The sequence below is a fragment of the Astyanax mexicanus genome, chromosome 13, assembly GCF_023375975.1.
Source record: "Astyanax mexicanus isolate ESR-SI-001 chromosome 13, AstMex3_surface, whole genome shotgun sequence".
In the NCBI taxonomy this organism is placed as follows: Eukaryota; Metazoa; Chordata; class Actinopteri; order Characiformes; family Acestrorhamphidae; genus Astyanax; species Astyanax mexicanus.
In genome coordinates, this window is record NC_064420.1 from 43253977 (window position 1) to 43267738 (window position 13762).

General features: G+C 37.5%; 1 protein-coding gene across 4 annotated transcripts in view; it reads left to right on the plus strand.

The window, feature by feature from the left end:
* Window positions 1–11828: 11828 nt before the first annotated feature.
* Window positions 11829–13762, plus strand: part of fignl2 (fidgetin like 2) — a 40544-nt gene continuing 38610 nt past the window's right edge. For 2 of the 4 annotated variants that reach the window (XM_049462864.1, XM_049462863.1), the window contains exon 1: window positions 11829–12000. The gene's annotated coding sequence lies outside the window, so the exon portion shown is untranslated. Of the gene's footprint in view, window positions 12001–12043; window positions 12346–13762 lie in introns of those variants that run through there. The other 2 variants (XM_007257874.4, XM_049462862.1) reach the window with 2 other exon arrangements.

A 13762-nucleotide genomic window follows, 5' to 3' on the forward strand; every position in this document is an offset into this window, starting at 1 on the left:
TAATTTTGAGACAGTTTATGTATATACAGCTCTGGGAAAAAATAAGAGATCACTTAAAAATTATGGGTTTCTTTAATTTGACCAAATTAAAAATCTCTGGAATATAATCAAGAGGAAGATGGATGATCACAAGCCATCAAACCAAACTGAACTGCTTGAATTTTTGCACCAGGAGTAAAGGCATAAAGTTATCCAAAAGCAGTGTGTAAGACTGGTGGAGGAGAACATGATGCCAAGATTCATGAAAACTGTGATTAAAAACCAGGGTTATTCCACCAATCATTGATTTCTGAACTCTTAAAAAATAGTATGAACTTTTTTGCATGATTTGAGGTCTGAAAGCTCAGATCTTTTTTGTTATTTCAGCCATTTTTAATTTTCTGCAAATAAACGCTCTAAATGACAATATTTGTATGTGGAATTTGTGAGAAATGTTGTCTGTAGTTTATAGAATAAAACAACAATGTTCATTTTACTCAAACATATACTAACTATATAACATATAATAGCTATTTTTTCCAGAGCTGTAAATAGATATATAGTTGTTTGTTTGGTGCGCTGCATCTTCTGTACTTTTTTGGACTCTCTCTCAGTAAAGCGTGAGCTCAGTGACCACATTATTGATTCACATCATGGCAGTAGCATTGATTTTGTATCTTAAACTTGATGTATTGTTTGTTCTTTTATTAGTTTTACCTGTATTACTGCATTTGTCAGTTCTACAGGGCCAGTGACCTTACAGGAATATTAGCACAATGTTCCCTTATTAATGTAATGAGACGCTAATGATACCCTGTTAATTAGCATTGTGTGGAGCATTAGCATATATCATCACATTTCTAATGTTTGGTACATTTTTAAAATAATCATTTTAATTTTTGTATTTAAACTTTGTGAAGATTCTAATAAAACCTTATTTTTTGGTCTAAACTTTCTACATAAAATGGATCACCAACATTTTCTATTAAATTAGTCTGGGACAAGTGAGCTCCCCCATTAGTAAGGTCTTCATGAGTAGGACTGAAGGCCACACTTGACAGAATAAACACTAACATAATTAGGCAGTAATAGTAGAATAAACCATAAATCTTGTTTTTATTTACAAATAAAGAGACAATAAACTGCAGAATAATTCCATTGTGTTTTTTATTATTATTATTTTTTATGTCTGTGGTCTCTAGTATGAATGAATGCCATGTGAGCTGTTCATTGTGAAAACAAAAGTGCTCCGGTGATCAGGTATAACGCTGCTTTAGTCCCGTGGAGGAGTGGACGGGGAGAAAAGATAGGATTTCGGCTCTTGCTCATAATTATTCATACATACAAACATATTGCCTCTGATTGGCTAACAGCACTGTGACACCAGTGAGACAGACAGCACTTAAAAAAATACATTTTTACATTAATAACAGTTTGCAATGTTTTGCAATGTCATATGTTACTTTACAACATGTGTAATGCTCTACTAAGTGCAGTTCAGCCACTGACCTAGGCCTAGAGTCTATGTAAAATCTGCAAAATCCACCAGAGATCCTATGTAAACCTAGTTACATACACACAGAGGTGGGTAGTCCAGGCCCAGAAAGTAAAAATCCATTTTTACTTTTAACTAGTGTAAACATAACTGATTTAAAAATATACCTCCATCTCAATTGTACTTTGCTGGTGGTGTTCCATAGACAAATTCTAACCAAATAACCAAAGCATATAGGACTGATGTGATATTTGCACAAACAATACAGGAGCAAACTGCCATGCTGTTCCTAACTGACTGACTGTTCACTAATTGCCTGATACAGTCACTGTAGACTGTAGATGTTCTATTGACATGGTTGATTGATGTATGTTTTATAGTTAAAAACAGATTAACAGATCGTAACATAGTAAGAGACTGAGGTCTGTAGTTTGCTTCAGTATTGTTTAGTTTGTTTCTTGCTTTTTGCCAGAATTTGATAACTTTTTGTGTAACTGTTCTTCAGCCAAACTGTTCCTCTAACAGAGTGTTTTGCCCTCTGAGTCACCCTCTGCGGTAGGCCTACTTTTCGAGTAACCCTGGATTCAGATGGAGCCGATTATAGTGCTAGAACATCTGAGGCGGCGAGTGAGCACATGTCTTCAGGAGGGACATTCTCTCCTGCTCTAGAATGGTGCTGGCTAATAATAGCCTCCTCTTATTTTCGGATCAAGCTGGAAAAAAAAGGCTCAACATTATTTCCTGGACCTACTGAGCTGCGTGCAGCTGTCGCCCAGGACCAGGCCTAAAAGGGAACGGACCGGTCTGACGCACTCTGCTGGAATTTTTCCTGTGTTTGGCGTTGCTGGAACATAGAGGAGAAAAAAGCTGGAGGAAAGTCAGCCCGGCTGCGTCTTCATTGAAGGGGGTTGCTTGAATAGGTCGGCTCTTCCAGCTAGCTAATGAGCAGCAGTGGGGGGTGACTGTGGGGCATGGCTGATCTCACTCAGCCCAATGACTTATTAGCCTGATTCATCACACGGCCGTCAGCGGAGCAGCTGAACCCCGCCACTGTACGGAAGGCAGAGCAGGGAGCTGGTGAAAGCGCAGGATGGCCGGCGCTGAGGTCATGCTCGGATTGTTGATGTGACCTACAAGCCTGGCGGTGCCGTGGGTCAGCGGCAGCGTGCCGGGGCTTTTGTCCGGAGGTGCCGTGCCGCTTTGAGGGAACTCACCCGCACTGGCCTTCACTCCTGAGAAGTTTCAGCGCTCAGGTGGCTTAGTTAAATCAGTAGTTCTAATGGAAAACAGATTTACACAATTATCATATCAGTGCCCTCACCCACGACACGTTTGGTGCTTTATCAGGAGGTCAAGTAGCAGACAAAAGTAAAGGCCTTGGTTTTAGCTATGTAAAGTAATTGTAATTTTGTCCATATTCAAAGCAGATATCAGTAAGTGGTGAGAATGGGTAATTACACAGAGCATGCGGAAGAATCATTTTAAACTGGGCGGGTGTGATGCGGTCTCCTTTCAGAGCGGATGAATCCGATTCCAGGTTATGCTCGGTCAAAAACTTTCTTTGTTTTTATTATGAGTGAATGAGCTACTGAGGTCTTAGGTTCCCCTTCTGAAGTCTCCATTGCTCCACCAGCCGCTCGCATTTAGTAAAATCAGCCAGATCCTTTTTAAGAGGCTGTACATGTGACGTAAGTGCGTAAAGACGTGTGACGTGGGCAGAAGAACTCCCGCGAAAAGCGGCCCAACACCCCAGTTTTTAGAATTAATATACAGTGTTAGGCTTAGCAGGAATGGTGGTTCCAGCACACTGGTACCATTAAACACAATATTTTGTCCCTTCTCCACTCAGAAATGCTTCTGATTTCAGTTTAGAAACAAAATAATACAGACTGCCACTTTAAAGGTAACAGTAAGTCATATAATGGCAAAACTTGTGAAGTACAGTACAGGTTAAATAAACAACTTTTCAGTCAGTGTTTTTTATTAATTTGCTACACTGTACATTAATACTAAAGGCATGATGACAAGAGACAATAAGACAATGAGAGATAATTAAGAAATGATGTAGTAAACAGTAAAAAAGTGATGGCTGATTTGGGATGAGCTGAAAACAGCAGATCTGCCATCAAAGCTGAATGTGGCTGCTGATCTCTGGTTCTTCTGAAACTGGTGGTCTCTTTCTCCAATCAAAATAACAATAAGCAAACTTTCAGCACAAATTTTTGTGTGTGAAAACAAACCAGCGATAATGAGCTCTTTCTCCAAATGAGCCCAGAATCAGTCCTAGGTACTTTATGATTTATTCAGGACAAGTATAAAAACACCATTAGAAACTGTATGACTTGCTGTTTGCCTGCTTTTCATATTTAGAGAAAAATATTGAAGTAACTTCTATCTGTGTCAAATCTTTTTTACAACAACTAAATTTAAGTTCAGTTTTTAGCAACATTAGAATGTTGTAAAGTGTAGAAGCACACAAAAGATATTAAACTGTGTCCTGACTATGTTGGCCTATTCCTTTAACAATTTATCACAGTTTTAACACAAAAAAATATTTCTATGTAACTGGTGGAGTATACATTTTTATTTGTTGGTTTTAAAACTCCTATAAATAATGAAAAAAAAAACAAATTTCAGACACATCTGGTCTCATGGCTGGTGAATTACATATGTTATAATAGGTCATTTTAGATTGAGTTGTTGCAAAAATGTGGCTTAAAGACTTTGTGTTTGTAAATGGCTTTACTGTGGGACTTTTTACGGTCAGCGCTGATTGTTGGATGATTTGGCGGAGTGACACCTGTCTGACTCACTCACAGGAGCTTAAGCCCCTCTCTCTCTGTCTCTCTCTCTCTCCCTCTCTGTCTCTCTCTCTCTCTGAAGTGTGGTGGTTTTGGTGATAGTGCTGCTCTCAGCAGGCTTGCAGTGGTCAGACTGCTTGCCTCAGCACTAACAGCGGATTTTTTCCCCTTTGGAGGCGAGATGGACATCCTCACGCTGCCCTGCCAACATGCAGTCATTCTCACACTTTCATCAGCCCGTTACTATCAGTCCAAACACAGAACTCATCTGTAATAAAGCTCATCTCTCTGTATAAACTCCACGTGTGTGTGCACGGTGCATGTGTGCCGTTATGGCCGGGCCCTTGTTTACTGATTGTGAGTGATGTTTTCTGACCTAGGCACTTCGCCAGAGAGTTTTTTTTTTTTAAATAGGAGATTAAAACTGGTCTACTATTTCACTCGGGTCTTTGTGCAGTGATACAGTGCTTAGCCCTGGAGCAGTGCGGAGAATAGTGTCAGTTGAGTCTTTTTGTGAGGAAGTTGCTGTTGAATAGACGTGCTGCTGAATGGCAGCATTAGAATAAAAGGCCTTTGTCTGAGGAAAGGATAGTTTTTTATAGATGCTGATGGGGCAAGTTGCTGTGTGGAGTTGGCGTGGAAACTGCCCGTCCGCTCGCTCGGTACCTCGCTTGGGGGTCGGACCCCCTGCCTTGCCGGACACCGGCCGGAGCGCATCCCACTGCATAGGTTTGCACACAAAACCCTGTGCCGGCCTCGCCCCTCGTTTTTCAGATGGGAAGCCTAGGGCTACGTTCAAAACTGTTGCACGACTATATTATAACTATGTCATTTTGAACACAATTATATGATTACTTAAAGGTGCAAAGATGCATTTATTGAATATTTTAAGGATATTTCCCAAACTATGGCCTGTTCACTATATTGTGCACTATTTATAAAACTGCAGTTTTATATTTAGCACTTAAACAATTCCAGCAGACACAAGATACTACAAATTATTCTGTTTTGAACATTTCTTAATCAAAGATGCCAATAAAATGCATTAACTTAATATTTTAAGGCTATGTCCCAAACTGTGGCCTATTCACTAAATAGTGCACTTTTATGAGGAACTAGCATTTGACATTGATCATTTAAACACAACGATATTATAATTATATCATTTTGAACATGATTATATTATGTCAAAGGTGCCAAAGAATGCGTTTATTGAATATTTTAAAGCTATGTCCCAAACTGAGGCCTGTTCACTATATAGTGCACTATTTATAAGACTGCAGTTTTATATTTAGCAGACACAAAATACTATTAATTAATCTGTTTTAAATGTTTCTTAAATAAAGGTGCGAATAGAATACATGAATTGAATATTTTAGGGCTATGTTCCAAACTGGCCTATTCACTTTATAGTATACTTTTATTAGGAAGTAGTATTTGACATTAAGCACTTGAACACGACTATATCATAACTATGTAATTTTGAACACAATTATATCATAACTCAAAGATCACAGAGAATGCCTTTATTGAATATTTTAAGGATATGTCCCAATCTGCGGCCTGTTCACTATATAGTGCACTATTTATAAGACTGCAGTTTTATATTTATCACTTAAACAATTCCAGCAAACACAAAATACTATTAATTAATCTGTTTAAATGTTTCTTACTCAAAGATGCCGATAAAATGCATTAATTTAATATTTTAAGGCTATGTCCCAAACTATGGCCTGTTCACTATATAGTGCACTATAGTGAACATTTAGAACTCAAAAGTCTCAAAAATGCATTTATTGAGTATTTTTAATTCATAAAACAGTAACGTTTCAAAATCCTGTGTGCCTATGTTCTAGACTGTGGCCTGTTAAACTCGAAAGTTTTAAAAAATGCATTTATTGATTATTTTTAATTCATAAAACAGTAACGTTTCAAAATCCTGTGTGCCTATGTTCTAGACTGTGGCCTGTTAAACTCGAAAGTTTTAAAAAATGCATTTATTGATTATTTTTAATTCATAAAAAGTACATGCATAATTCTAATAAAAGCTCATTTGCAACCTTGTTATTTTTACCTGAGAATTTGTACAAATAAATTTAGATTTTTCTTTTGATGGGGGGGCTTGTAGTAAAAAGCTAAGGCGATAAGTGTAGCTTTAATTGGCTGGTTTATACTGCTACCACGGGCTCACTCAAACTGTAAATGACAGCATAGATTAAACACTGTAGCAGAAATACTGTAATTACTGGTGTTCTCTCAGTGTGATGTGTGACTGTTAACAGCTAAAGAGATTGTAGCTTTTAGCTGTTAGCTTTTAGCCTAGCTCCCATTCCCTTCCTCTGATTTGCTGCTTTCTATTTTGATGTGTGTTTACCTACAGTTTAGTTCAGCTGAAGCTGTTAAGTTTGATTTTTAATTGCATTAATGTAGGAAAGAAGGAATGGCAAAAGGCTAGCATTAGTTATTAGCATAACACAGACCTTTGAGTTCCTATACATTTTTTGCTTATTTGCAGGCCAGGGTCAATGTGTCTGTCATTTTGAGTGGGTCAAGAAAGATTTCATAAGGTTTCATAACTATCAGAGTTTGAGTTGAGGGTGATGAGCTGCTCTCCAGTATCAACAACACCATGTTCTCCTTAGGTTTAGGGGTTTACAGCTTTTCCGCTTTACATCCCAATTGTGTGATACACACTGATACTTGATGGTATGTACTGTATACAGTACTAATCATAATAATGTGAAACAGGCAGGTTAGTACATGAAATACTGTTGCATACTACATACCGTTACTCAAAAATGTGTTAGTATTAGTAATTAGTATGCAATGGGGACGCACCCTAAATAATTCTGTAGTTGGTTGCTTTTGTGTAAATTTTGGGGATGTAAATATATTGAGTCAGGATTCAGGACAAGGTTTGGCCTAGTTTCCAGTTCTGTTTTGGATTAAATTTGTTCTGCAACAGTGTTTGAGGTTCAGAGTGAGTCACTTCCACCTACATTATAACCTCCTATTATTCAGCTACCAAAGAGGAAATAGAGTTTAACATCTAGGGCCCCTGAACTTTGGTTTTACTTGGTTTTAATGAGATTACTCACATCGGATATGTTGTATCATGAACGTATAAAGTGATTAGTGTCAGTTGTAAATTCTTTCACTGTAATCTTTTTTATAATCCCCTATATCATACAACACTGTAGGAAATTATGATTATAAGGGATTATAACTCTCCAACTTAACTACAATTTAATACAATAATAAAACAGTATAAATCTTCAGGAAATCATGAACAAGTATTGTAAATACTGAAACGTCATTGTGATCATGATTCATTTGATGAAAAAAAATGTATATAACTCATATGAATTCACATAAATCAGAAGCTGATTGTGATAGACATGTGCACATATTCAATGATGTACCATGATTTGTACAATTATGATCACATTGAAATTGAGTCTTGTTTGCACATCCATGTTATATTTTTAAAAAGACTTTAATAACAGCCTTTACATATTTAAAAATATAAAAAAATCATTTGTAAAAATAATATCACATTAAATAGAGTGTTTTTTTATTTTATATTATATATTTTATATTTATTTATATATAATAATATTCAAAATCATAAATAAAATGTAAAAAAAATGCTGTACTTATATTGTTTTCTGTCCAACTGTTTTTGATTCACCTATTTTTGCAAACTGTAAACCATTAGACAATACCATTACGGTGTGTTTATTCTATACTATACTAGTTTTTCAGATATGCTGTCAGTGTTATTGGTCTGAGCACCTTCACAGCTCACAGTGAAGGTCGCAGTGCTGTCCTTTCATACTGTGTGTGCTATCTAGAGCACCCAGCCTGGAAACCAAGCGCATAATGTGTATTAACACTGTCAAAATAAAAATGGGATTAAGAAAATTAGAAAGCTTGATACAACACAAGTTTTTTTTATAAAGACTGAAATTCACAAGTCACATGTAAAAACGCAAAATACACAACTGTGAAAAAAACAAATAGCTATTAAAAATTCAGCCTTTCAGAACCCTCCATGTATGGGCGTGTTATATTATTAGATACATCAAATGTAGAAAAATCTTTCTTAACACTATATTAAGTCATTATTGTGATGTAGTAATATAGTGTAATAACATGTTATATACCTATATATACAGTTTGGCAGTTTTTTTTTATTTTTGTTTTATTGTTAGGACTTTTATTGTGTAAAAATGTGTAAATAATTTATTGAACATCAGCTTATAACAGCTAGAATAAATTAGAGTCAATTCTATTTTATATTTTATTCCAAACCTGAATTAAATATCCATCAGATGGACCCCCATGATTAGGACCCCATCGGGGTGGGGAGGGGGGGGGGTCTCACTAGCTGGTGGTCTGTGTGGGAGTGTGTGTGTAGATGAATGGTGGTGTAACACTGTGGTTGTGTGGATGCCGGCTGAAGTGTTTAAGAGAGTGTGTAACAGGATCAGTGGTGGACGGTGGATGGCACAGCGCACTGCTCTAAAAACAGCCCTTCAGCTGTGCTGCAGTGACTACCACACACACACACACACACACTCACACACATACACACTCCCACACACACACACACAAATGCTCTGCACTTCTTGAGAATTGCTGGAGTGCTCCAAAAATATCTCAGAGTGCGGGACTCAGCCCACCTGTGGAAACGTGAGTGGAGGAAGTGTGTGTAAACAGATCTGCTCAGCAGCTCCGCCCATGCTAACAGGCTAACAGGCTGAATGTTACAGTAGCCTTACCATATGTGTGTGTATATATACATGTTTATATGTTCACACACGTAATCTGGATGCAGTAGAAATGTTGGCAGGGGTTTTATGTGTGTAAACATACAGAAAAATCTCCTTGTGTTTGGAGCTCAAAAATTGATATACCGTATTATTTGCACTGTAAGGCTCACTTAAAATCTTTACATTTTCCCCAAATGGACAGTGCGCCTTTTAATCCGGTGCACCTTCTGTATGAATTTTACTAGTCAGGTTGTAAGGAGCAGTAAAGCCGATCAGTTTAGTTTTCCAGCACTGAGGATGGAGCAGTATTAGCATTAACCGCTAACCGCAGCGCTAGCTCTTTCGCTGTTCAGAGGTGAGAATATTGGACTGTAATCTGCAAGTTTACCGTGTTAAAACAAGCTACGCGGGACAAACTGCTAGCTGAAAGCGCCCTCGGTTATGGAAACTCTCAGGGTTCCTCAGTGTGGTACTGTCTAGTGGCATTTACCTCCCACTAAGCGCTGCTAACCACGCTGCTACTAACTGTACTGCTGAAAATATCGAAATGAACAAAGCTCTTTACTCATTTAAATAAACAGTTTTTAGGAGAGAAATCTGTGTAGATTACTTAATTTACTTGTTTACTACCCAGTGGGAAGATCTGCTGAATTAAAAGGAAAATATAAAAATTACCGGACGTTTGATAAATTTGAAATATTTATGGCTTTAAAAAGACATAGTTTTGAACAGTGGTGAAATTTGGTGTTAAATAAAAATACATAATATAAAATTAGTCCAAAATTGGTTACTGTATTCCTTTCGTTCTCACTCCCCTGTCTGTTTTTTCTTTCTTTTTTTCTCTCTCTTTCTCTTATGTTTTCTTACTTTTCTTTTTGTCTAACTCTTCTTTCTTTCTCTCTTCTATTTTCTGTGTATCTTTATCACACTGTGTCTTTTCTGTCTTACTCTCCTCTTTCACTCTTTTTTTTTGTTTCTTTCGTTTTCCCACTGCCTTTCTGTATCACTCATCTCTTTCTCAATTATCTCTCTATTATTATTTCTTTATTTTTCTTTATAAAAAAGAAATACACTTCAAAGTAAGATTTGCAAAGTTGAAAAGTTTAAACACAAACACCTTGTATGAATGTATGAAAAAGTCTACTGTATTTGATAGTTTGGGTTTCTTTAAAAAAAAAACTTTTAAATATACTAAATTTAGCTTCAGATATTTTTGTCAGTTTTTGATCTTCATTACAGTGGGCAATAATCCTCTGAGCAGATCCAGCAGAGAGGACACTGGTGCGGGTAATAAACAGCTCCAGATTGTGTTGATGGTCTGCAGGAGCTCCTGTAGGAGGATCAGTGTTGCTGTAAGATGTGGTTTGTCTGCTGCAGTGGTCAGTGTGTGTGTGTGTTTGTGTGTGTGTGTGTTGAGTGAAGCCTGTGGTTATGGTCAGTTCTCAGAGTGTCTCTAATAGAGGAGGAGCTGTTTTGTGGACAGTGTGGACAGAACTGCTCAGTATTTCACAACCGTTTATCACATCTGACTGACAAATTTACTGTAGGGCAGATTCCTTCTCTCTCCTTTTCTATTAAAATATCTCATTCATTTCTAGTTGTTTTGTATTTGATTGTTTTCCATATTTTCTCTGTCTGTATGTTGCTTCCTTTTCTCTTTCTCATTTCTTACTGGCTATGTCTTTCATTCTCCTCTTTTTCTTACTTTCCTCTTTTTCTCAAAGGTTTTTCTGCCTATTGCTTTCTCTCACTTACTCCTTACTGTCTCACTCTCATTTTCTCTCATTGTCTCCTTTCTGTCTCACACTTCTCTTTCTCTCACTGTTCCTTTTCATCTCATTATCCTCTTCCTCTCACTGTCTCCTTTCTGTCTCACTCCTCTTCCCCTTACTGTCTTTTTCTCTCTCAATCTCATCTTTCTTCCACTCTTCTTTCTATCTCATGATCATCTTTCTCCTACTGTCTTCTTTCTGTCTCATGATCCACTTTCTCCTACTGTCTATATTCTGTATCACGCTCCTCTACCTCTTACTGTCTCCTTTTTATCTCATGATCCTCTTTTTTCCACTGTCTCCTTTCCATCTCATTATCCTCTTTCTCTCACGGTCTCATTTATGTCTTACACTTTTCTTTTTCTCACTGTCTCCTTTTTATCTTATGATCCTTTCCCTCTTTCTCTCCTTTCTGTCTGTCTCTCTCATTCTCTCACTATCTCTCCTTTCTGTCTCACCCTTCATCATTCTCTCGATGTCTCTCCTTTCTGTCTCATGCTCCTCTTTCTCTCGCATTACTTCTGGTCGTTCTCTTTTTTTTCAATGTCCCATTTCTGTCTTGCTCTCCTCTTCCTGTTTCTCTCATTTCTGTCTGTCTCTCTTTTATTCCCTCAAAGTCTCTCCTTTATGTCTCACTCAGTTCTGTCTTGCTTTTGTCTCTTGCCTTTCTCTCTTTATACTTTTTCTCTCTCTTTGCGCTCTCTCCATCTTTCCCACCTCTTTGCCTCCTCTCTGTTTCTGTTCGCTCTCTGTCTCTCGCTCTCTCTCCGGCCAGCGCTCGCTTACCTCCAAGCCTGATTGGTCAGCTGCCCCCACCCTCCTCCTGCCCACCTCTCTTATTCTCTCTCTCTCTCTCTCTCTCTCTCTCTGTGCTTAAATACTTTTAACAAAAAAGACAGAGAGGGAGGAGGGAGAGGGGGATGGGAATGGTGGGGGAGGGGGAATGTGAGTGTGTGTGTGTGAGTGTGTGTGTGCTCTGTTGTCACTGGAGGGAGAGAGAGAGAGAGAGAGAGAGAGAGAGGGAGTGAGGGAGTGAGGGAGAGAGTTGAGTCGTGTCCCATATGTGGAAAAACCATAGCCCTGCACACACACACACACCCATATGCGCACGCACACGCACCAGTCCGGGGATTATCTAACTGGTTCTGAATCTGATGAAGAAATGCAGGCATGAGGAGGTAAGCTTTGGCTCAGTGCCACACTGTCTCTCTCTCTCTCTCTATCCCTCTCTCTCTGTTCATCTGCTGGGTAAAGTGAGCAGGTTGTGTGGCTGGAGCTTTGGGCTGCTCTGGAGTTGTAAATGATTGAGAATGTGCACTCTGAGTCCTCCACTCTCTCACTCCTTCACGCTCACTCCTCTCTCTGTGTGTGTGTGTATGGAGGGAGGTTGTATCTGGCACTCCCCGGCACTCCTGCATGCAGGTGTCTCTTTTTTAAAGCCTACAGAAGCTGTGTTTCTGATGTTTCTGATGTTTGCGGCAGCATGCATGTGTGCAGAATGGGCTGTTCAAACGCTGTTCTAAGTGAGTTTCTGAGTGTGTAACTTTTTGAAGCATGGTTTTCTTGATTTTTACATTTAGATATTTAGCAAATGTGTCCTAATTGGAAGGAAATAGGATTTTAAAACTCTTGGTGCAGAAAGCTTGAACTGTATCTGTTCCATTCTGACTTTGCTGCAGGCTCGTGTCTATGCTACCGCCAAGCCTCAACCTAAACTATCCATCTTGCTGCATAGTTCTTTTTATATGCATATTCCTTCTTTTAATGTCTTTTTAATGTATTTTATATCTTTTTATGTCTTTAATTGTTTGCAGTGCAGCTGAATGGTCTGTTAACATTACATAGTTATATGCATTTTTCTGTTAACTATGTTATAGCATAGTAATAGCATGGTATTAAGGTGGCTATAAGGCTATATAGGGTTTTTTTCTGATGGAAGAAGATGTAGTGTGTTGTAATGCTGCTGTGAATTGAATTGAATTAAAGTGTGTTTGTAGTGCTGTGTCAGAATGTGCTCAGTGCACAGGCTTCTTAACGCAGCGTAAGAAGCAGCATTGTTTGGCTGGCATGATTATGTAATATTTTTCATTCATGTGTGAGCTACTCTGAGCTCTCTGGTGAAACAGAACAGCGTTCAGCGTTCTGCTCTCGGGTTACAGTGTTTTAGCTCAGAGTTTCAGTGTGTTTCCTTGCTGATTGCTGGGCAGTCTCTTTTTTTTTAGGTTATCTTTAACTGTTTAGTGACCATTGACCACAGAGTTGGTTCCCACTTTAATCGATCATTTATTAAAAATATAAGTGATGCATTAAATGTGCTGATAATTATTGTCTTTTCATTTGTGAGTGAATAATATGTACAGCAATTGAAGTGACTAAGTAAATTCAATATATTTAAATACTTAAAATTATTAACCTGTGGTCAGGAGATAAATTGGTCAATATGGGATTATATACAACTATGATACTAGCCAAAGAACAAAATTGCAACAGCAAAAGCAACTAATATACTATATACTTATATATAAATTATATAACTACATTATTATGTACATGTAGTAATTGTATTATATATATTGCATAATAAACTTAAGTGTAAATCCCGCAGATTCCATGGTCATTTCTAAATCATTTATTATAGTTTCTGAATGATAACTTAAAATCCTAATGAAACTTTTTAAGATTTAGGATTTTAAGTTATCATTCAGAAAAAAAAGATACATATATATAGCCAATAATACATATGTAAATGTTCTTGGTTTTTGTTGATGGTATATTTTATTTATATTTTTAATACAATTTAAAATATTTCTGTTTAGGCTACTTTTTCAAATAAATGTGTTTTCTTTTCAAGTAAATCAATTTTTGAGGATTTTTGATCAATACACCAAAAGAAATTCTCCAAAATTACCTGAAATAAACTCCTTTTACTTTGACTTCCAC